The sequence below is a fragment of the Mobula hypostoma genome, chromosome X1 (genome assembly GCF_963921235.1).
Source record: "Mobula hypostoma chromosome X1, sMobHyp1.1, whole genome shotgun sequence".
In the NCBI taxonomy this organism is placed as follows: Eukaryota; Metazoa; Chordata; class Chondrichthyes; order Myliobatiformes; family Myliobatidae; genus Mobula; species Mobula hypostoma.
The window spans coordinates 44,732,369-44,756,845 of record NC_086128.1 but is presented as its reverse complement, the minus strand read 5'-3'; the positions used below and the strand labels follow the sequence as shown (position 1 = coordinate 44,756,845).

The window sequence follows — 24,477 nt, the reverse complement described above, 5'->3', positions numbered from 1 at the left end:
ATTGCTTCAACACATTCTTCCACACGGTATGCTCCAAGCAAGTCAGCCACACTCTTTCAAGACCCTCTTGGTTTACACAAAAGAGTTAATTGTCAAGAATCAGAATGAGAATCAGAATCACTTTATTGCCAGTATGGATTGTTGTTTGGTGCCAAGCATAAAACACAGGACAATCCCAAAATAGACAACATAATAGCAAACCAACAATTTACAACAGATAGTGCAAACAGCCATGAGCAATCAACAATTAGCAGAATGGTCAATAATAAACTTAAATAAATGTGAACATATCAATAGACTCAATAATTATCAACAGAACAAGGAGAGTAGGAAAGACCATTTAACAGATGTTGTACAGGGACAGTTAGGGTATTACACCTGAGTGAATTTTGTTGAGAAACTGGATAGCTACAGGAAAATGCAAACACGAGGAAATCTGCAGATGCTGGAATTTCAAGCAACACATAAAAGTTGCTGGTGAACGCAGCAGGCTAGGCAGTATTTATAGGAAGAGGTACAGTCGATGTTTTGTCAGGACTAACTGAAAGAAGAGTTAGTAAGAGATTTGAAAGTGGGAGAGGGAGGGGGAGAGGGAGATCCAAAATGATAGGAGAAGACAGGAGGGGGAGGGATGGAGCCAAGAGCTGGACAATTGATTGGCAAAAGGGATACGAGAGGATCATGGGACAGGAGGCCCAGGGAGAAAGAAAAGGGGGAGGGGGGAAAACCCAAAGGATGGGCAAGGAGTATAGTGATAGGGACAGAGGGAGAAAAAGGAGAGAGAAATATATATATATAAATAAATAAGCAGATAAACAAACAAATAAATAAATAAGGGATGGGGTACGAAGGGGAGGAGGGGCATTAACGGAAGTTTGAAAAGTCAGTGTTCATGCCATCAGGTTGGAGGCTACCCAGACAGAATATAAGGCGTTGCTCCTCCAACCTGAGTGTGGCTTCATCTTGACAGCAGAGGAGGCCCTGGATAGACATAGCAGAATGGGAATGGGATGCGGAATTAAAATGTGTGGCCACTAGGAGATCCTGCTTTCTGTGGCGGACAGAGCGTAGGTGTTCAGCGAAACGATCTCCCAGTCTGCGTCAGGTCTCGCCAATATATAGAAGGCCACATGGGAGCACCGGACGCAGTATATCACCCCAGCCGGCTCACAGGTGAAGTGTCGCCTCACCTGGAAGGACTGTCTGGGGCCCTGAATGGTCGCGTAGGGAGCAATCTCTGCGGAAAGCTGAGAGAGGTGGGGAGGGAAAGATGTGCTTAGTGGTGGGATCCCATTGGAGGTGGCGGAAGTTACGGAGAATTATTTGCCTCCAACTTTCACCCTGCCCTCAAGTTTACCTGGTCCATTTCCAACACCTCCCTCCCCTTTCTGGATCTTTCTTTCTCTATCTCTGGAGACAGTTTATCTACTGATGTCTACTATAAGCCTACGGACTCTCACAGCTACCCAGACTATTCCTTTTCTCACCCTGTCTCTTGCAAAAATGCCACCCGCTTCTCGCAATTCCTCTGTCTCCGCCGTATCTGCTCTCAGGATGAGGCTTTTCATTCCAGGACGAAGGAGATGTCCTCCTTTTTTAAAGAAAGAGGCTTCCTTTCCTCCACCATCAACTCTGCTCTCAAACGCATCTCTCCCATTTCACGCCTATCTGCTCTCACCCCATCCTCCTGCCACCCCACAAGGAATAAGGTTCCCCTTGTCCTCACCTACCACCCCACCAGCCTTCGGGTCCAACATATAATTCTCCATAACTTTCGCCACCTCCAACGGGATCCCACCACTAAGCATATCTTTCCCTCCCCACCTCTCTCAGCTTTCCGCAGAGATCGCTCCCTACGCGACTCCCTTGTCCATTCGTTCCCCCTCCCCACCGATCTCCCTCCCGGCACTTATCCTTGTAAGCGGAACAAGTGCTACACATGCCCTTACACTTCCTCCCTCCCCACCATTCAGGGCCCCTGACAGTCCTTCCAGGTGAGGCATCACTTCACCTGTGAGTCGGCTGGGGTGATATACTGAGTCCAGTGCTCCCGATGTGGCCTTTTATATATTGGTGAGACCCGACGCAGACTGGGAGACTGTTTCGTTGAACACCTACGCTCTGTCCGCCAGAGAAAGCAGGATCTCCCAGTGGCCACACATTTTAATTCCACGTCCCATTCCCATTCTGATATGTCTATGCATGGCCTCCTCTACTGTAAAGATGAAGCCACACTCAGGTTGGAGGAACAACACCTTATATTCCGTCTGGGTAGCCTCCAATCTGACGGCATGAACATTGACTTCTCTGACTTCCGTTAATGCCCCACCTCCCCTTCGCACCCCATCTGTTATTTGTTTATCTATTCATTTATTTATTATTATTTTTTTCTCTCTCTCCTTTTTCTCCCTCTGTCCCCCTCACTATACCTCTTGCCCATCCTCTGGGTCCCCCCACCTTGTCTTTCTCCCTGGGCCTCCTGTCCCATGATCCTCTCATATCCCCTTTGCCAATCACCTGTCCAGCTCTTGACTCCATCCCTCCCCCTCCTGTCTTCTCCTGTCATTTCAGATCTCCCCCCCCCCCACTTTCAAATCTCTTACTATCTAATCTAATTTAATCTAATCTAATCTCTTCTTTCAGTTAGTCCTGTCGACTGTACCTCTTCCTATAGATGCTGCCTGGCCTGCTGCATTCACCAGCAATTTTTTTGTGTGTAGCTAGAGGAAAGAAGCTTCGGAGATGACGTAATGTCTCCCTGATGGCAATTTGGTGAATAGATAATTGTTAAGGTGGGTGGAGTCAGCAGTGATGTTCTTACAGACAAGAATGATCATTGTAAATTGTCAGTCTTTGACCAGTGGATAAGAGATGAACATTAACATAAAGAAATGCTTTCCTCTCTTTTACTTGAAGATCTCATTGTCCATTGGAAATGTTGATCTAATTTGGGGGTGTTTTGACATATTGTGCAAAACACAACCATAAAGCATATCATCTCCAGAAAGTTGCAGACAATGGAAACTTCAATGGTTACACCTGGGTGTCCCACAGATGGTATCAGCAATAAGAAACTTATGAATTATATTCACAGACCTTCTATTGCTTTTACCTACAGACTGTTAAAGATTTTTTTCAATATGGAGTTAATGGTCAAATATTTTTGTTTTCAATTATTTAGTGTTGAAAATTTTGGATGGTGAGTCTGCCCACAAAAGTGATGGATGAGCACAATATATTTCTGGTATGACTCTGAGTCGAGTGAAGTAAAAAGAGATAGCGAGAGAAAACAGAAAGAGAAAAACAGAAGGTTACAAAAAGCAAAAGCAAAAGAGGGAAATAAAGATTTATGTTACACTTATGTCATCCTTTTCACAATCCCAGGACTTTCCAAAAGGTTTCACATCTAATTAAGTACTTTTAAAGTAGATGAATATTGGTTTGCACAGTCCCATGTGATCACTAATCATTCTGTCACAACCTTTAAAAATACTGATTGACAAGCCTTTTGTTAATTGTTCTCAGGATGCTGGTGATAGAGACTGGTCCATTATTAATTCTCTTGTGTAGATGAAAATGTATTTTCTTTATTTTACAACTGAGTGGGTTGTTAGGCTACAATTCATGAATTTCGGTCTAAACTCTTCCAAGAAATATTTTCTTGATACATTCCGCTTTTCCTAATTTTTGAGTATCATTTTGGTCTTCTGGTTCAAACCATGGTCACTTTTGCGGATTGCACTAAAATACTTTTTTCCTTTTCTTGAAGCAACAGACAAAATCTTCTGATGAAAATGGATGATTGGGGGAATAGGTAATGTTGTTCTGGTGTTTAAGAAAGGCTCTAAGATTAAGCCAGGAATTACTTGGCAGGTGAGCCTTATATCAGTGGTGATAAGTTATTGGAAGGTATTCTAAGGGACTGGACATATAAGTATTTGGATATACGAGGAATGATTAAAGATAGTCAACATTGCTCGGTGTGTGGTAGGTCATGTCTAATCAATCTTATAGAGTTTTTCGAAGAAGTTACCAGGAAAGTTGATGGAGGCAAGGCAGTGGATGTTGTCTACATGGTCTTTAGCAAGGCATTTGACAAAGTCCCACATAAGAGGTTGGTCAAGAAGGTTCAGTCACTTGGCATTCAAAATAAGGTAGCAAATTGGATTGGACACTGGCTTTCTGGGAGAAGCCAGAGAGTGATAGTAGATGGTTGCCTCTCTGACTGGAGGCCTGTGATGAGTCAAGTGCTGCAGGGATCAGTGCTTGGTCCATTGTTGATTGTCAGCTCTATCGACCATCTGGAATATAATGTGGCAAACTGGATCAGCAAATTTGTGGATGACACCAAGATAGGGAGTGTAGTGGACAGTGAGGAAAATTATCAAAGCTTGCAGCAGGATCTGGACCATCTAGAAAAGTAGACTGAAAAATGACAGATGGAACTTAATGCAGACAAGTGTTATGTGTTGTTCTGTGGGAGGACAAACTAAGGTAAGACTTGCAGAGTGAGTGATAGGACACTGAGTGTGGTAGAACAGAAGGATCTAGAATAATTCCTTGAAAGTGGCGTCACAGGTAGATAGGGTCATAAAGAAAGCGTTTGGCACATTGGACTTCATAAATTGAAGTATTGAGTACCGGGGTTGGGATGTTATGTCGAAATTGTATGTGACATTGTTGATGCCTAATTTAGCCTATATGTGCAGTTTTGGTCACCTACCGACAGGAAAGATGTCATTAAGATTGAAAGAGTGCACAGAAAATTTACAAGGATGTTGCCAAGACGTGAGGACCTGAGTTGTAGGGAAAGATTGAATAGGTTAGAACTTCATTCCCTAGAGCGTAGGAGAATGAGGGCAGATTTGATGGAAGTATACAATATTGAGGGGTATAGATAGGGTAAATGCGAGCAGGCTTTTTCCACTGAGGTTGGTGAGACTAAACTAGAGGTCATGGGTTACGGGTGAAAGGTGAAATGTTTAAGGGGAACATAAGGAGGAACTTCTTCACTCAGAGTGCAGTGAGAGTGTGGAATGTGGGTTCATTTACAACATTTAAAAGAAATCTGGAGAGGTACATGGATGGAAAAGGTATGGAGGGTTATGGTCCAGGAGCAGGTCAATGGGACTATTAGATTAATCGTGTAGCATTCACTAGATGGGTTGAAGGGTCTGTTTCTGTGCTGTAGTGTTCTATGACTGTATGACTCTATAAAAAATTATCACTGTATCTTTCATGCAAAGCAGCCACTTGCTCCACATTTAGTAAAAGCTCCATTTAGTCTTAATTGTTTTTTTCCCCAATTTTAATAATTTCTGACCATTCAACTAGAGTACAATCATTGCCATTCAAGCAAGTGTTATCAATATCAAAAAGATTTTATTTTGGCTAACTGTTTCATAGAAAACAGAAAATGGAAGGGTTAGACCTGAACCCAAAGGTGGGAAAGTTTAATAGAGCTGTTAGGGAGGGTTTAAACTAATTTGGCAGGGAGATGGGAACCGGAATGATAGAGCAGAGGAAGGGGAAAACAGAAATAAATCTAAGATAGTGAGCAGTAAAGATGTCAGGAAAGACAGGCAGGTGATGGGGCAAATTTGTAGCCATTGGGATGAGTTGCAGTGCAATAAAGTTGTAGTGAAATCAAAGCAAAAAGTACCAAATACTGGTCTTAAGGTGTTATACTTAAATGCACGCAGCATAAGGAATAAGGTGGATGATCTTGTCATACAGTTACAGATTGGCAGGTATGATATTGTGGCCATCACTGAGACGTGGCTAAAGGATGCATGTCTCTGGGAGCTGAACGTCCAAGGATACACAATGTATCGGAAGGATAGGAAGGTAGGCAGAGGGGGTGTCGTGACATCAAATCATTAGAAAGAGGTGACATAGGATTGGAAGGTACAGAATCTTTATGGGTTGAGCTAAGAAATCGCAGGGCATGGCAGTTATATACAGGCCTCCAAACAGCTGCAGTGATGTGGACTACAAATTACAACAGGAAATAGAAAAGGCTTGTCAGAAGGGCAGTGTTATGATAATTGTGGGGGATTTTAACATGCGAGTGGATTGGGAAAATCAGGTCAGCACTGGATCTCAAGAGAGAGAATTTGTAGAATGTCTGCGAGATGGCTTTTTAGAACAGCTTGTTGTTGAGCCCACTAGGGGATCAGCTGTACTGGATTGGGTATTGTGTAATGAACTGGAGGTGATTAGAGAGATTGAGGTGAAGGAACCCTTAGGAGGCAGTGATCATAATGATTGAGTTCACTGTGAAATTTGAAAAAGAGAAGCCAAAATCCGATGTGTTGGTATTTCAGTGGAGTAAGGGAAATTATAGTGGCATGAGAGAGGAACTGGCCAAAGTTGACTGGAAAGGGATACTGGCGGGAAAGACGGCAGAGCAACAGTGGCTGGAGTTTATGCGAGAAGTGAGGAAGGTGCAAGACAGGTGTATTCCAAAAAAGAAGAAATTTTCAAATGGAAAAAAGATGCAACTGTGGCTGACAAGAGAAGTCAAAGCCAAAGTTAAAGCAAAGGAGAGGGCATACAAGGAAGCAAAAATTAGTGGGAAGACAGAAGATTGGGAAGTTTTTAAAAGCTTACAAAAGGAAACTAAGAAGGTCATTAAGAGAGAAAAGATTAACTATGAAAGGAAGCTAGCAGATAACATCAAAGAGGATACTAAAAGCTTTTTCAAGTATATAAAGAGTAAAAGACAGGTGAGAGTAGATATAGGACCAATAGAAAATGATGCTGGAGAAATTGTAATGGGAGATAAGGAGATGGTGGAGAAACTGAACGAGTATTTTGCATCAGTCTTCACTGAGGAAGACATCAGTAGTATACCGGACACTCAAGGGTGGCAGGGAAGAGAAGTGTGCGCAGTCACAATTACGATAGAAAAAGTACTCAGGAAGCTGAATAGGCTAAAGGTAGATAAATCTCCCGGACCAGATAGAATGCACTCTCATGTTCTGAAGGATGTAGCTGTGGAGATTGCTGAGGCATTAACAATGATCTTTCAAAAGTCGATAGATTCTGGCATGGTTCTGGAGGACTGGAAGATTGCAAATATCACTCCGCTATTTAAGAAGGGGGCAAGGAAGCAAAAAGGAAATTATAGACCTGTTAGCTTGACATCCATGGTTGGGAAGTTGTTGGAGTCGATTGTCAAGGATGAGGTTACGGAGTACCTGGAGGCATATGACAAGATAGGCAGAACTCAGCATGGTTTCCTTAAAGGAAAATCCTGCCTGACAAACCTATTACAACTTTTTGAGGAAATTACAAGTAGGCTAGACAGGGGAGATGCAGTGGATGTTGTATGTTTGGATTTTAGTCATAGTCATAGTCATACTTTATTGATTCAGGAGGCCTTTGACAAGGTGCCACACATGAGGCTGCTTAACAAGATAAGAGCCCATGGAATTACGGGAAAGTTACATACGTGGACAGAGTGTTGGCTGATTGGCAGGAAACAGAGAGTGGGAATAAAGGGATTCTGTTCTGGTTGTCTGCTGGTTACCAGTGGTGTTCCACAGGTGTCTGTGTTGGGGCCGCTTCTTTTTATGTTGTACATCAACGATTTTGATTATGGAATAGATGGCTTTGTGGCTAAGTTTTCTGATGATACAAAGATAGGTGGAGGGGCCAGTAGTGCTGAGGAAACAGAGACTGCAGAGAGACTTGGATAGATTGGAAGAATGGACAAAGAAGTGGCAAATGAAATACAATGTTGGAAAGTGTATGGTTATGCACTTTGGCAGAAGAAATAAATGGACAGACTATTATTTAAATGGGGAGAGAATTCAAAGTTCTGAGATGCAACGGGACTTGGGAGTCTTCGTGCAGGATACCCTTAAGGTTAACCTCCAGGTTGAGTCGGTGGTGAAGAAAGCGAATGCAATGTTGGCATTCATTTCGAGAGGAATAGGGTATAGGAGCAGGGATGTGATGTTGAGGCTCTATAAGGCGCTTGGAGTATTGTGGGCAGTTTTGGGCTCCTTATTTAAGAAAGGATGTGCTGACGTTGGGGAGGGTACAGAGAATGTTCACCAGAATGATTCCAGGAATGAGAGGGTTAACATATGAGGAACGTTTGTCCGCTCTTGGACTGTATTCCTTGGAGTTTAGAAGAATGAGGGGGCACCTCATAGAAACATTATGAATGTTGAAAGGCATGGACAGAGTGGATGTGGCAAAGTTGTTTCACATGATGGGGAATCTAGTACGAGAGGGCATGACTTCAGGATTGAAGGGAGCCCATTCAGAACAGAGATGCGAAGAAATTTTTTTAGCCAGAGGGTGGTGAATCTATGGAATTTGTTGCCACGGGCGGCAGTGTGGGCCAAGTCATTGGGTGTATTTAAGGCAGAGATTGATAGGTATCTGAGTAACCAGGGCATCAGAGGTTATGGTGAGAAGGCAGGGGAGTGGGACTAAATGGGAGAATGGATCAGCTCATGATAAAATGGCGGAGCAGACTCAATGGGCCGAATGGCCGACTTCTGCTCCTTTGTTTTATGGTCTTAAAATAAACACAATCTATGAGCCCTATTCTCCATGATACGTACTTTAGATATTTAAAGTATGTATCACAAAGCCCACTCCGGCATTATAGTGTAAATTTAGCACATGTAAATTAAATGATTTAGCACTGCCAATTAAACAACGCAGGGAGGAATTTTTCAAATGAACATCTGTGTAGAGCTATTGTGGGCTTTAAATGTCATATATATCATCAAGAAAGTAATCTCCACCCAGAAGGGGTAGAATTTGGTTTTGGAACATTTTCACGTGCATATCCAATGGTGTCCAGACAATGAGCCAGTTCCCAAATTGGAACAAATGATACTAAGCCAATATTTCAGAGTTAGCTGTAATATACTATTTGGTAGGATTTTTCTTAATATTGTGTTTCACTGATTTAGTTGGTTTTGGGCCAAATAGTGCTTTGATTTAAACCTCATGAATAATAAACATAATGGTCATGGACATCTGAATATATTATTACATAGAGAAGAAATTCTAATGTAACAGTATGTCTTAAACTCACTTGACTGTAAAACTCTCACTAAGTGAATATCTGATATGTGAATTTTCCATTGACTGAAAATCAATCTAGTTTTAATCTTCTCCTAATTGCTACTGTTAACTGAATGTGGGTAATTCGTGCACAGAACCCGCATTGGTTGGAAATGTAATAGAACTAGATGCATCATGTTGCAAATTGTAATGTGTGTATATTTAATATCTTATCATTAAAATTATATCTTAGGCCAAAATAAGACAAGTATTCTGCTGGCAACCAGTTGGATGTATTTTTTCTCTCTGCTTGAATAGTTACATATGTTCGTTGAGGCAAGGCTCACGTGAGACAATGTACGTTAATATCAGAATTAAACTGGTTTCTAATAACTGCATTCTGGAAGTAATTTATGGTGTCTTTGCTTTTGAATGTGTTTCTGGAGTTACAACTGCGAGCTTCACATAGAAACAAGACTAAACTGATTTATATATTTGCTTAGCACTTTTGGTTCTGCAGGAAAGAGAATTAACCATTGACTTAGAGCCTTCATAGAATATCCAGATAACAATATAATATTTGCTTCTAAAAGTAATTGTGCATCTTTACCTCTGATCTATTTCATCTAATTTCCATGCAACGATGTCTAGAAATTCATCAAGCACTAAATTGCTACTGCAACAGTGATAGACTGGAAATAGGCATTTACTATGAATTGAATGTCCAAAGAAAATCAGCATGCTAGACCATTCTGGCAGCAGCCTTAATCTTAATGCACCTGCTTAAAAACTTTACTGAAACTAACTTCTCAAGATAGCTTGGAGCACCTTGGAAATCAAACCTCCATTCAGCCCAAAATGTCTTTTTTTATATATTGTTTTTTATATATTGTTCATGAGATGGGGATGTTAAAGGCAAGAGTGGCGTTTTTATATCTCATGTTCAACTCTATGGACAGCCAGGTAGTGTGAAGTCATGCATGGGTTAAATTGGATAAGGATGTCATACAGGTTTTTCACAACAATCCAGTAATTCCAGTTTTATTTAATAAATTGAAATATTAGATGGTAATATTCAGGAGTTATCGTAAATTTCAAAGTCCAAATTCAAAGTAAATTTATTTTCAAAGTAAATATATGTGACCATATATGACCCTGAGATTCATTTTCTTATGGGTATTCACAGTAAATACAAAGAAACATAATCAAATCAATGAAAAGCTACACACAAATAAACAATAAATGTGCAAAAGACAACAAATAGAAAAATATAATAATAATAAATAAGTAACAAATAATATTAAGAACAAATTGTAGAATCCTTGCAAGTGTGTCTATAGTGCATGAATCAGTTCAGTGTTGGGGTAAGTGAACTTACCCATTCTGGTTCAGTAGTGTATAACTTCAAACAAATTGATATGGACAGGAGATTGACTGGCCAGTGGAGAACAGTGATCAGACATAAGTAGTTCCTTTTTCTGGTGGGAAAGATGTAAAGAGTGGTGTGCTGTAAGGATTGGTGCTGAGGCCTCAGTGTTTTAAAACTCAGATTAGTGATTTGAATGAAGATATAGAAGGTATAGCTGATGGCAGCAAGGTAGGTAGGACAGTTCATTATGCTATGGACATAAGAAGTCTTCAAAGGACTACAAATGAGTTAAGTGAGTGGATGATGATTTGGAGAATAGAGTATAATGTAGAAAAATGTGAAAATTACTATTTTGAAAGGAAAAGTAAAAGGGAACCTTGTCAGCTAAATGGTGGGAAATTATAGAGCTCTGAGGTGTGGAGGGATGTGTTGTCCTGGTGTGGAGGGATGTGTTGTCCTGGTGTGTGATTCGCAGGCTAGTCTGAAGGTAGAGAGTTGGGATAACTTGGTGTTTTTATTGCTGCAAACAGTGATGAGTGGGGTGCCTTAGGGGTCGGTGCTAGGCGTGCAACTGTTCACAATATAATTTAATGATTTGGAGAAGGGGACTCACTATAGCTTATCTAGCTTTGCTTATGGCACTAAATAGAGTAGTAAAGCAAACTGTGCAGAGGATGTGGAGAGTCTGCAGAGAGATATCGAAAATATAAATATATATAAGTGGGCAAAAGTCTGGCAGATGGAAAACAATGTTGGTAAATGTGAGATAGTCCTCCTTAGAAAGAAAAACAAAAAATCAGATTATTATTGAAATGGTGAAATATTCAGCAGAGGAACTTGGGATTGCTTCTGCATTAATCACAAAAGGTTAGTTTGCAGATGCAACAGGTTATCAAGAAGGCAAATGGAATGTCGGTCTTCAACACTAGAGAGATTGAATAGAAGAGCAGGAAGGTTATGCTACAACTGTACAGGGTATTGGTGGGGCCACACCTAGAGTATTGTGTGTAGTTCTGGTCTACTTATTTGAGAAAAGATGTACTGTCTTTGGAGGCAGTGCAGAGGAGGTTAACCAGGATGATTCTGGATATGAGGGTGCTAAACTATGAGGAGAGATTGTCACCAGGGCCTATACTCACTGCAATTCAGAAGAATGAGAGGGGATCTGAAAGAAGCATAAGATAATTAAAAGAATAGATAGAGACAGGAAAGCAGTTTCCACTGGTAGATGAGAGTAGAATTAGAAGACCTAGCTTCAAGATGCAGGGAAGTCAATTTAGGTTAAAGATGAGGAGGAACTGTTATTCCCAGAGAGTAGTGAATCTGTGAAATTCTCTGCCCAGGGACCATTAGAGGCTACCTCATTAAGTATATTTAAGACTCAGTTGGATAGATTTTTGTATAGTTGGGGAATTAAGGGTTATGGGGTAAAGGCAGGTTGGTGGAGCTGAGTTCATGACCTTATTCAATGATCTTATTCGATGGCAGAGCCAGCTCAATGGCCCGGGTGGGCTACTCCTGCCTCAAATTATTATGTTCTTACATACAGCAAGCCATTAGAAAATATAATAGAATATTATAATTTAATGTCAGGTTTATTGAATAAGTAAGCAGAAAGGTTATTCTTCAGTTAGTTGGAATATTGATGAAATCACTGCATCTAATGGATTGTATACAGTACTGGTTTCCTACACTAAAACCTGGAATGAATGAGTTGTCTTTTGGGGAAGAAGTGGCAGACTAAAATCATATTCACTGGAGTTTCTAAGTGTGAGAGAGGACTTGTTGAAACATATCAGCTCCTGAGTGGTCTTGACGGAATGGATGTGGAGGGTTTCCCAATGGAGAAGCTGGAATGAGAAAATCATTGTTTACCGATGAGACAGCTTGTGAACTCTGTCCCTTAAAGTATGAAGAAAGTAGAATGTGAATATTATTGAATAGATAATAGATGAGAAAAGTTACATTGGGTAGATGGAAATTAGGAATCAAGCTGCAGCTGCAAGCTTTTCAGGCTTGGAGGATAAAATGACTTGCTTCTGCTTCTAATCTTTATACCCTTGTACGCTTCTGTCTTTATTCCTGCAACCTGCACAATGAGATTCAAACCTGAGCCTCTGAATCAAGAGTCCTGGCTTTGGATCCAATTCAAGTGATTTAACTGTTGTACTACAATAACAACTTTAAAGATCTGTTCGGCCAGAACCAAAGTCCAGATGAAAGGTCTCAAATCAAAATGTCAGCTATCCATTTCCCTCCACAGATGCCACCTGGTCCATTGAGTTCCTCTAGCAGCTTGTTTTTTTCTTGCTCCAAATCAAAGTTTCATAAGTATACCAAATGATACCAGAAGTGTGAAGAAATATTTCTCTCAATGAACCCACATTAAAAGAATGTCATCAATGCTGCAAAGTCATTGCTCCATCTAGTGAATTTATTACCCAACTTATCTACAGATATTCACCAACCCAGTCCCCACCCAGTTACTAAACTTTAGAAATACGTTTTTTACTCAGATGAGATTTGTTATTCTTCTTCCCATGGTCCAATCTTCAACTCATACTTGACCAGGTTGTCTGTTGTATGGATTTTTGTAAAAACTATATATAAGCTCATTTATATTAATAGTAATAATGGTAAAATATTTTAGTTGTATTTGTTACATGATGGAGCAAAAATATAATGTTCGTTGAAAACAAAGTTTAAACTTAATTTTTTCTGAGATTTTGGAAGATGTCACACTCTGTGAATCCTTCATTTAGGAAAATAATCAAGTCATCCATTATTTCAGCTCGGAAACTTTCAACATAGTTACCTCAAAACTCCGGGAATTGCCTCCTCAGATCTTTTACCTTTCATGTGCCAACTTCAAGAGGATGAAGGTTCTTCATAATTTCTGGAGATTAGAAATAGATAAAGGTTCCAGCTAAAACTGAACTCAGAATCATCACAGAGTTAGCAAGGTGCTCGGTGCAGTTTGGCATGGTGTCAATTTCCTGATGACTTTTCTCCACTATCTCCTATCATCCTTCAAGATTAATTTAGGTATTGCACCTTTTGAAAACAATTGGAATAAAATATTTTTGGAATGGATCTTCTTACAATTTGATTTCAAGTAGTTTCTTTCTCAGCCATCCCAGAACCAGCATCACTATCAGGCATTTGCCACACTAAAGCTAACTTAAATCTTTCTCATCCCAAAATTTAGTACAATGCAATGCAGAAAACCCCCTTACCTTGTTCTCACTCAAAAAGCCGAGCCCCAGTTTAAAACAACTACTAAAGGTTGAGCCATGGCAATTGCCCATTGCTTTCATAATCAGAATCAGGGTTATTATCACCACTTACAGTGTAGGTCATGAAATTTGCTGTTTTGCGTCACTATTTGAGAAGGTTCAACACAGAGGAAGTCTCATTTCCAGTTGCACTCTGAATAACAGCCTTATTATTATTTTTTAATTATGTTTACCCTTTAAAGATACAGCACAGTAACAGGCTCTTCTGGCCCAACAACTCCACACCTCCCAATCACACCCATGTGACCAATTAATCGACTAACCCACATGTCTTTTGAACTGCGGCACCTGGAGGAAACCTATGCGATCACAGGTAGGACGTATAAATGGTGGGTATCTGACACAACACGGCTACTTTTCCCCTGTTGCTTGCTTCAATCCTAACAAAAGAAAAATATAGATGTATTGTATCTGATGCTGATTTCCAGAACTAGAAACAAGACAAAAACCATTCCAGTGCTCCGTGGCTTTTTTGAGAGAGAGACAGACTTCTCAGAGCCACATATATGAAACAATCTTTATTTTAATTATACATTAGGGTCTTTTAAGAGACTCCTGGACAGGGTACATGGAGCTCAGAAAAATAGAGGGCTATAGGTAACCCTAGGTAATTTCTAAGGTAAGGACATATTCAGCACAGCTTTGTGGGCCGAAGAGCCGGTATTGTGCTGTAGGTTTTCTATGGTTTTATATTTCTATTAATAACCAGACAACTAATCTTGAATTAAAGCAGAATCAATTCATCAAAACCTGCTTCAATTGCCAAGACAGTGAAGTAAGCAGAGTTAGCGGAACTGGAAAGTTTGCAGCTGACCTGTAGTTGACAAAAAGCATGAAATTAAAGCATGTAGCCATTTCAAAAGAATACTGTAATCTTGCACAGTTCACAATACTACAACTCAGTTATACGGAAAACCAATTTCCAAGAATTAAATTTACAATGTTATTTGAGATATTAGCCCTTGTTGAACTTAAATTTCATTTTCCGCTTCATCCCCATTAATCTAATCAGTTAGATCAAATATTTTCCTATTTGAACCAATGTTTTCATTTTTGCCATAGTTTTACATATATCTTTAATTTGGTGTGTATTAGTATACCCACTACAAGGATTTAGTAGAACACAGAAAGGTTTCTTGTGTTATTTTACAATAGCCAGTATGATTGCAAATTAATGATTGCCCAGGAAAACATTTGACTTCGAGAGAGTTTAATTCCCTACTTTGCAGTGTTAGATTACATGATTTGTGCCATGATGATCCTCCTGAGGTCAGTGACAGTTTAGAAAGCAACACACATCAAAGTTGCTGGTGAACGCAGCAGGCCAGGCAGCATCTCTAGGAAGAGGTACAGTCGACGTTTCAGGCCGAGACCCTTCACCAGCAACTTTTTAGTGTGTAGCTTGAAATTCCAGCATCTGCAGATTTCCTCGTGTGTGACAGTTTAGAAAGCTCAGTTCCATTCATATCATGTGAACACAGTTCATTAAGTGGGTTGATCTGTTCTGGGAATGCAGACAAAACAGTCCCTTGGCTATATAAAGCAAAACACTCAGAAGACAGCACCACAGAAATGCAGCGAGCAGGTAACTTGTAAGGTCAGTCTGTGTCCATTGATTAAATGTTCAGGTCATTCTTTGGTCTTGTACAGAACTTCCAAGGATGGATGTTTCCTCTTATCTCTATTTCTAATAAATGGTACAGTTTAAAAGAGAAATTAAATTATTTCAGGCAACACACTTTATCAAAGTTGCTGATGAATGCAGCAGGCCAGGCAGCATCTCTAGGAAGAGGTACAGTCAAAGTTTCAGGCCGAGACCCTTTGTCAGGACTAACTGAAGGAAGAGTTAGTAAGAGATTTAAATTATAGTAAATTATTAAATTATTTACATATTTTATAGTAATAATTTACTATATAAATTATTTATATAGTAAATTATTTCTTCCTTCTGAAATTCATTCATCCTTTGCACTCAGTGAATATAAGTGACAAATAAAACACTCTCTGCCATTAATTGAATATATTTTAATCTCCAGTCCTGCTGAAGGGCTTCGGCCCCAAATGTCGACCGTGCTTTTTTCCATAGATGCTGCCTGACCTGCTGAGTTACTCCAGCATTTTGTGTGTGTTGCTCAGATTTCCAGCATCTGCAGATTTTCTCTTACTTGAAACTTCAGTAACATTCTCATTAGAAATATAACTGTGCAAGCACCTACATCCTTTCGATTGAGCTTTTCTTCCTGAATGTCTTGATGATCAAACCGTGCTGATCGAAATGATTTCATGAGTGTGGGGAGAAAAATATTAAAAATCAGATCTAGAGCATTTTGGAGGGAACTTGAAGAAGATCACCTGAAAGCAAAAATTGGCTTATAAATTATGACCCAAACAATTCAAATTATGCTTCACTGGACAAGTGGAAGATGTATTAGTGTACAATGAAGTGAACTTGTACGGTTCATAAAATATTTTCTTGCATATTTTTGTTTCATTTATATTGAATGGCTGTTGTCTCAGCCATCTTAAATGATATTGTTGGATCAAAATTAGGAGTTGATCTATAAGCCTAGAAGATCATAAGACATAGGAGCAGAATTAGGGCATTCAGCCCATTGAGTCTTCTTCACCATCCGATCATGGTCGACATATTTTCCCTCTCAACCTTATTCTCCTGCCTCCTCCCCATAACCTTTGACACCATTACTGATTGCTAACCTATCAACCTTCGGTTTAGATATGTCCAATGACTTGGCCTCCAAAGCCGTCTGTCAAAATGAATTCCATAGATTCACCACCCTCTAACTAAAGAAATCCCTTCTCATCACTGTTCTAAAGGGGCACCCTTCTATTCTGAGGCTGTGGCCTCTGGTCCTAGACTCTCCGACTATTGGATATATCCTCTCTACATCCACTCTATCTACTGTAGATCTTTCAATTTCTTTCAATATCGAGCTCTGTCCATTTTCAACATCCAGTGAATTCCTCAAATGGGATCATTATGTAGTTGTTATCCTAACATAGAACATAGAACATAGAATAGTACAGCACAGTACAGGCCCTTCAGCCCACAATGTTGTGCCGACCCTCAAACCCTGTCTCTCATATAAGCCCCCACTTTAGATTCCTCCATATACCTGTCTAGTAGTCTCTTAAACTTCACTAGTGTATCTGCCTCCACCACTGACTCAGGCAGTGCATTCCACGCACCAACCACTCCCTGAGTGAAAAACCTTCCTCTAATATCCCCCTTGAACTTCCCACCCCTTACCTTAAAGCCATGTCCTCTTGTATTCAGCAGTGGTGCCCTGGGAAAGAGCTGCCGGCTATCCACTCTATCTATTCCTCTTATTATCTTGTACACCTCTATCATGTCTCCTCTCATCCTCCTTCTCTCCAAAGAGTAAAGCCCTAGCTCCCTTAATCTCTGATCATAATGCATACTTTCTAAACCAGGCAGCATCCTGGTAAATCTCCTCTGTACCCTTTCCAATGCTTCCACATCCTTCCTATAGTGAGGTGACCAGAAATGGACACAGTACTCCAAGTGTGGCCTAACCAGAGTTTTATAGAGCTGCATCATTACATCGCGACTCTTAAACTCTATCCCTCGACTTATGAAAGCTAACACCCCATAAGCTTTCTTAACTACCCTATCCACCTGTGAGGCAACTTTCAGGGATCTGTGGATATGTACCCCGAAATCCCTCTGTTCCTCCACACTACCAAGTATCCTGCCATTTACTTTGTACTGTGCCTTGGAATTTGTCCTTCCAAAGTGTACCACCTCACACTTCTCCGGGTTGAACTCCATCTGCCACTTCTCAGCCCACTTCTGCATCCTATCAATGTCTCTCTGTAATCTTTGACAATCCTCTACACTATCTACAACACCACCAACCTTTGTGTCGTCTGCAAACTTGCCAACCCACCCTTCTGCCCCCACATCCAGGTCGTTAATAAAAATCATGAAAAGTAGAGGTCCCAGAACCGATCCTTGTGGGACACCACTAGTTACAATGCTCCAATCTGAATGTACTCCCTCCACCACCACCCTCTGCCTTCTGCAGGCAAGCCAATTCTGAATCCACCTGGCCAAACTTCCCTGGATCCCATGCCTTCTAACTTTCTGAATAAGCCTACCGTGTGGAACCTTGTCAAATGCCTTACTAAAATCCATATAGATCACATCCACTGCACTACCCTCATCTATATGCCTGGTCACCTCCTCAAAGAACTCTATCAGGCTTGTTAGACACAATCTGCCCTTCACAAAGCCATGCTGACTGTCCCTGATCAGACCATGATTCTCTAAATGTCTATATATCCTATCTCTAAGAATCTTTTCCAACAGCTTTCCCACCACAGACGTAAGGCTCACTGGTCTATAATTACCCGGACTATCCCTACTACCTTTTTTGAACAAGGGAACAACATTCACCTCCCTCCAATCCTCCGGTACCATTCCCGCGGACAACGAGGATATAAAGATCCTAGCCAGAGGCTCAGCAATCTCTTCTCTTGCCTCGTGGAGCAGCCTGGGGAATATTCCGTCAGGCCCCGGGGACTTATCTGTCCTAATGTATTTTAACAACTCCGACACCTCCTCTCCCTTAATATCAACATGCTCCAGAATATCAACCTCTCTCATATTGTCCTCACCATCATCAAGTTCCCTCTCATTGGTGAATACCGAAGAGAAGTATCTATTGAGGACCTCGCTCACTTCCACAGCCTCCAGGCACATCTTCCCACCTTTATCTCTAATCGGTCCTACCTTCACTCCTGTCATCCTTTTTCTCTTCACATAATTGAAGAATGCCTTGGGGTTTTCCTTTACCCTACTCGCCAAGGCCTTCTCATGTCCCCTTCTTGCTCTTCTCAGCCCCTTCTTAAGCTCCTTTCTTGCTTCCCTATATTCCTCAATAGACCCATCTGATCCTTGCTTCCTAAACCTCGTGTATGCTGCCTTCTTCCACCTGACTAGATTTTCCACCTCACTTGTCACCCATGGTTCCTTCACCCTACCATTCTTTATCTTCCTCACCGGGACAAATTTATCCCTAACATCCTGCAAGAGATCTCTAAACATTGACCACATGTCCATAGTACATTTCCCTGCAAAAACATCATCCCAATTCACACCTGCAAGTTCGAGCCTTATAGCCTCATAATTTGCCTTTCCCCAATTAAAACATGCAAAACAGAAACAAAGAACAGAAAGGACCTCAACAGGAAATGGTTCCTCAACCATAAATACAAGAGATTTTGTAGATGCTGGAAACCTAGAGCAAAACACATAAAATGCTGGAGGAAATCAAAGGATCAGGCAGCACCTATGGAAATGAATAAACAGTAGATGTTTCGGGCTGAGACCCTTCATCAGGATCAGAAAGGAAAAGGGAAGAAGCCAAAATAAGTAGGTGGGTGGAGGGGAAGTAGTACAAGCTGGAAGATGATAGATAAAACCAGGTTGATGGGAAGGTGGGATGAAGTAAGAAGCCGGGAGGAGATAGGGGAGGAAGGAAAAGGCTGGAGAAGACAGAATCTGATAGGAGAGTGGACCATGGATGAAAGGGAAGGAGGAGGGGCACCAGGTCAAGGTAACAGGCAAGTGTGGAGAAGAGAAGGGATAAGAGGAGGGCTAGAGTGGGGAATTGAAGAGGGAAGGGGAACAACAAAAAATTACTGGGAGAAATTGATGTTCATGCCATCAGGTTGCCATCAAACAGAACATGAAGTGTTGCTCCTCCAAACTGAGAGTGGCCTCATTGTGGCAATAGAGGAGGCTATGGATTGACATGTCGGAATGGGAATAGGGATTGGAATTAAAATGATTAGCTACTTATTTTTTCTGGATGAAGTGAAAGTGCTCAACAAAGCAGACCCCCAGTCTATGTTGGGTCTCACCAATGTAGAGGAAGCCAGATTGGGATCACCAAATACAGTACACAACCCCAACAGGTTCACAGGTGAAGTGTTGCCTCATCTGGAAGGACTGTTTGTGGCCCTGAATGGAGGTGAGGGAGGATGTGAATGGGCAAGTGTAGCACTTCTTCTGCTTGGAGGGATAAATGCCAGGAGGGAGATTAGTGGGGAGAGATGAATGGACAAGGGAATCATGGAATGCGCAATCTCTGCAGAAAGCAGAGAGCTGGGGGGGGGCGGTGGGAGTTAAAGTTGTGTTTCGTGGTAGGATCCTGTTGAAAGTGTTAGAAGTTTCAGAGAATGATGTGTTCGATGTGGAGGTTCATGGGGTGATAGGTGAGGATAAGAGGAACTCTATCCCTGTTAAGGCAGCGGGAAGGGTGAGGATGGGTGTGCAAGGAATGAAGAAGATGTGGGTGGGGGCAGCATCAATAGTGGAGGATGGAAACCCCCATGAAAAGGTGAGAAGAGGTATAGTCCAGATAACCATGCGAATCAGTAGGTTTATAAAAGATATCGGTAGACAGTTTATCTCCAGAGATGGAGACAGAGAGATCGAGAAAGGGAGAGAGATGTCAGAAATGGACCAGGTGAATTTAAAGCCAGGTGGAAGATGGAGTCAAAGATGATGAAATTGACAAACTCAGCATAGGTGCGAGAAGCAGAATCAATGAAATCATCAAAGTAGTGCAGAAAGAGTTGGGGAGCATTACTAGAGCAGGCTTGGACCATGGACTGTTCCACGTAGCTAATGAAAAGGCAGACATAGCTGGGGCTCACGCAGGTGCCTATGGCTACACTTTGATCTTGGAGAAAGTGAGAGGAGCCAAAAGAGAAATTGCTGAGTGTGAGGGCCAGTTCTACAGACAGAGGAGGGCAAGTGGTCAGGTCTGTTGTCAAGAGAGAAACGGAGAGCTTTAAGGCTTTCTTGATGGGGGATAGAAATGTATAGGGACCGGACATTCATGCTGAAAATGAGGCAATCAGGGCCAGGGAATTGAAAATTATTGAGGAGATAGAGGGTATGAGGAGTGTTGCAGATGTAGGTGGGAAGGGACTGAACCAAGGGGGATATAATGGAATTGAGGTATTCAGACACAAGTTCAGTGAGGCAGGAGCAGGCAGAATGGGCCTACTCAGACAGTCAGGTTTGTGAATCCTGGGTAGGAGGTAAAAATAAGCAGTGAGGGGTAAGGAAACTGTGAGGATGGTGGCAGAGGATGGGGGATCTCCAGAGTTGATGAGGTTGGTGATGGTGTCAGAGACAATGTCCTGAGATCCTGAATGGGTTCCTTTTTTAAGAGGAAAGTGAGAGGAAGTGTCTGAGAATTGCCACCTGGTCTCAGCTAGGTAGAAGTCAGTCTACTAAAGTACAACAGCATCCCCTTTGTCTGCGAGTTTGACTGTGAGATTGGGATTGGTGTGGAGAGAGAGGAAGGAAGTGTTTTCAGAGGGGATAAAGTTCGAGGAGGAGAGACGGTTGATGTCCTATCGACAGTTAGAGATGAAAGGATCCAGAGCAGACAAAAAACTAGTGTGGACTTTCCAAGAAGAGAAGGAGGTCTGGAGATGGGAGAAAGGGTTATTGATGCATGGTGGAAAATCCTTGTCAAAGAAGTGGATTCAGAGAAGGTGGCAACAGAAAAACAGCTCAGCGTCATGGCAGGCATGGAAGTCACTGAGGCTCAGGAGAAGGGGGACAAAGGTAAGGCCCTTGCTGAGGACAGAACATTCTGGCTCAGAAAGGAGATGGTTGGAGGGAATGGTGAAGACAGCAGGGATTAGATTTGGGATTGGGGGAAGAGGGGGTAGTATCAGAGGAGAAGGGATGGTAGGATGGAAGGAATATGGAGGCTCCCAGGACCCAATACATGACAGGGGAGACTGGGAGACCTGGGGTTGGGGAGTAGAGGTGAAGGAAGGGGAGGACAGATGCCCAATGGCAGTGAGAAATGTCTCCGCCTGGAGGTGGAAGCAGGCAGAATCAGGGCTGGAGCTGGAGTTGGAGGCCATGTAATTCGCGGTCTGAAGGCATCCAGGGTCATTGGAAGCAGAGTGGGCAATGGTGAGATCTGCAGTCTGCAGCTGTCCAGGGTCAATGGAACCATTTGGAACCATAAAAAACAATTGTAAGAGATATATTTGCTCTCTATACCACTGGCCATTATTAGAATCTACATTTTTCAGAAGTCTGTTAATATTAATGCCCATTTGTCTTTATATTCATTCTTAACTTAAAATTCCAAGGTCTGTTTCCTGATCAAAAACAGATCGTATAATTTTTCATTCATATGATATCGGCTCAGTTGTATAAGATGAGCAAACATATTACACCATAAATGGGAGAGATTCCTTTGCATGAGCATTAAATTACTTAAATTATTGAAATTCTATCTAAAGATTATCAATCACAATTGAGATCATAAGGAATCTATCAATATTGCTTTATTCATGGCCTACACCCCTTTTGCCAGATCCTCAACTCAGATTAAAAACCATGTTTAATCAATGCATCTCTTTTGCTGAACTCTGCCATGGACAGTCCCAAGCCTGGCTGCATAAGGAGGAGAGTTGGGCATGAGGGTAACAACCCCATCCCATAAAAAACCAGAGCTACAAGAATGACAACAGAAGGTCCAAAGACCTCATATCTCAGAGAGGAAGGATCTTTGCCTCGAAGACACCTGAGGACAACTTGAGAGGTTGGCCTAGGACAGAGGACTTTGGAAAGCTGTTGTCAGTGGCCCATGCCTCAGTAGGGATGGTGGACTTAAGTATGTAAGGAAGTATCTCTGTTGCTGGCATCATTTGAGTTCAAATTCCCTGCCACCAAACCTATTTTAAAAAAACTCTGACCTAAGATATTTTACTTCTCAATTCTTTTTGAAATGATATGCTTAATGGTGGAGAAATCAACTGTGGAAAAGACTATGGAATGACATTCATGTAGCATATCCGATGAAGTACTGATGAGGACATTCAATGAACTCCTGATTGTTTGAAATCCAGTTTGACATTGCACTGGATAACTCCAGCTCATGTATTGTGTCTGAATTCAAAATAAATATATTATCAAAGTACAAATATGTCACCATATACAACCATGAGATTTATTTTCTTGCAGGCATTCACAGTAGACCTCCAAGAGGACAACAACCTTATTGTGGTTTGGAGGCTTGAGTGCCTCAGTGATCCAGAGAGCTATGTTGGCTGGAGTCAGTGCCTTATGCTTTGGCTCTTGATAGGGCCACCCATGCCAAATAGGTCAAAGCATATCAGCCAGGCTTAGATCCACCAGACCTCCAGGTTCAGGCATTCAGCTCAAGGCTAGCAACCTTGACAGGTCAAACAAAATTGTTACAGAAACAACAATGTCAAATCCTTCTACATCTGTCTGCAATGGCCAAGGACAGATGGAGATGGAGGACCTTTGTTGCTTCTCTAAATTCCAGCAGGCACAATAGGCAGTAAGTATTCACAGTAGAACAAGTAAGTAAATAATACTGACGAGTCCTTGAAAGTGAAGTCCATAGATTATGGAATCTGTTCAGACTTGGGTTGAGTGAAGTTATCTGCGCTGGTTCAGGAGGCAGATGGTTAAAGAGTAATAACTGTACCTGATCCTGGTGGTATGCAATGTAAAGCTCCTGGTCCTCCTTCCTGATGGCAGCAGCAAGAAGAGAGCATGGCCTGGATGGTGGAGGTCCCTGATGATGGATGCTGCATTCTTGTGGCAGCGCTCTTGGTAGTTGTGTTGAATGGTGGTAGTGAGGGCTGTGTCTGTGATAAACTAGGCTATGTCCACCAGTTTTTGTAGATTTTTTCCATTCGTGGGCATTGACGTTTCCATACTAGGCCATGGTGCAACCAATCGGGATTGATCCCAGTTCAGTGGTTTCAAATTATTACATTTCCGTCAGAACATAACCTGACAGAAAAAAAATTGCACAAATATAACTATATAACAAGAGTCTAAATGTCATTGACTCAACTGATGATACCACTTTTTTTATTTTCATTCATAACATCTTTTTATAAATAAAGACTAGTATGAATTCAAATATGCATCAACTTATGCTGCCTATTTTCCTAGTAATTAAATGCAAATTCCACAATAGGTTTGTAATTATGTCATTGTCAATACAAATATGATCACAAAGCCACTTGAAGCAAAAAGGGACACAATTCTACACAAAATCCCTTACAAATTGTCAAATATTTTAGCAGAATAATGAAATTTTCTTAAGTGACCTTTAGGCTAGTCTGAGGGATTTGAATGATGAAGTTCTTAAGTTTCAGATTTCTGCTTTTGTCATCTGATTGCTAAGTCGCTTTTCTCTCTTGTAACACAATATATATGTCATTCTCCATGTAGCAAATTATGTATTATCTCAGTAATATTATGTACATTTTTGTCCAATTATTACAATCCCATCTGACTGGGAACCCCTATAAATTGGTTTAAATACAATTTAAAATGTATCCATTTCTATAAGAATACTGAATCAATTTTAAATGTGCATGCATTTAACGAACAATAATTTTCAATAATATCATTACTGTTTATACTCTTGGATCTGAGCTATGTATGCTGCTAATTGTGTTCAACATAGAAAAAGGAACGTAAGTGAACTTCTAACAGTATTTGATCATTTATCAATCATATGCAAGGTATCGTTAAATCTTCTGTGTGAACATCTTCTTGGAAACTCTTTCATTATAAAAATTAATTATGGAAATCGTTAAATGGAACCATTATCTCCAAAAACTGCTTACACTGATATGAGAAGAATGCATTTCTAGATTCAAATAATAACTGTGTTTAGTTTAGTTAACATTTAGTAATTAAAATGT

General features: G+C 41.1%; 1 long non-coding RNA gene across 1 annotated transcript in view; it reads right to left on the bottom strand.

Moving 5' to 3' along the window:
* LOC134340269 (uncharacterized) overlaps nucleotides 1-24,477 on the bottom strand; it is a 59,429-nt gene that overhangs the window by 15,309 nt on the left and 19,643 nt on the right. The window contains exons 3-4 of the long non-coding RNA XR_010016499.1: nucleotides 23,241-23,551; nucleotides 13,218-13,298 (exon numbers count right to left, since the gene is read on the bottom strand). This is a non-coding gene — a long non-coding RNA (uncharacterized LOC134340269). The remainder of the gene's footprint in view (nucleotides 1-13,217; nucleotides 13,299-23,240; nucleotides 23,552-24,477) is intronic.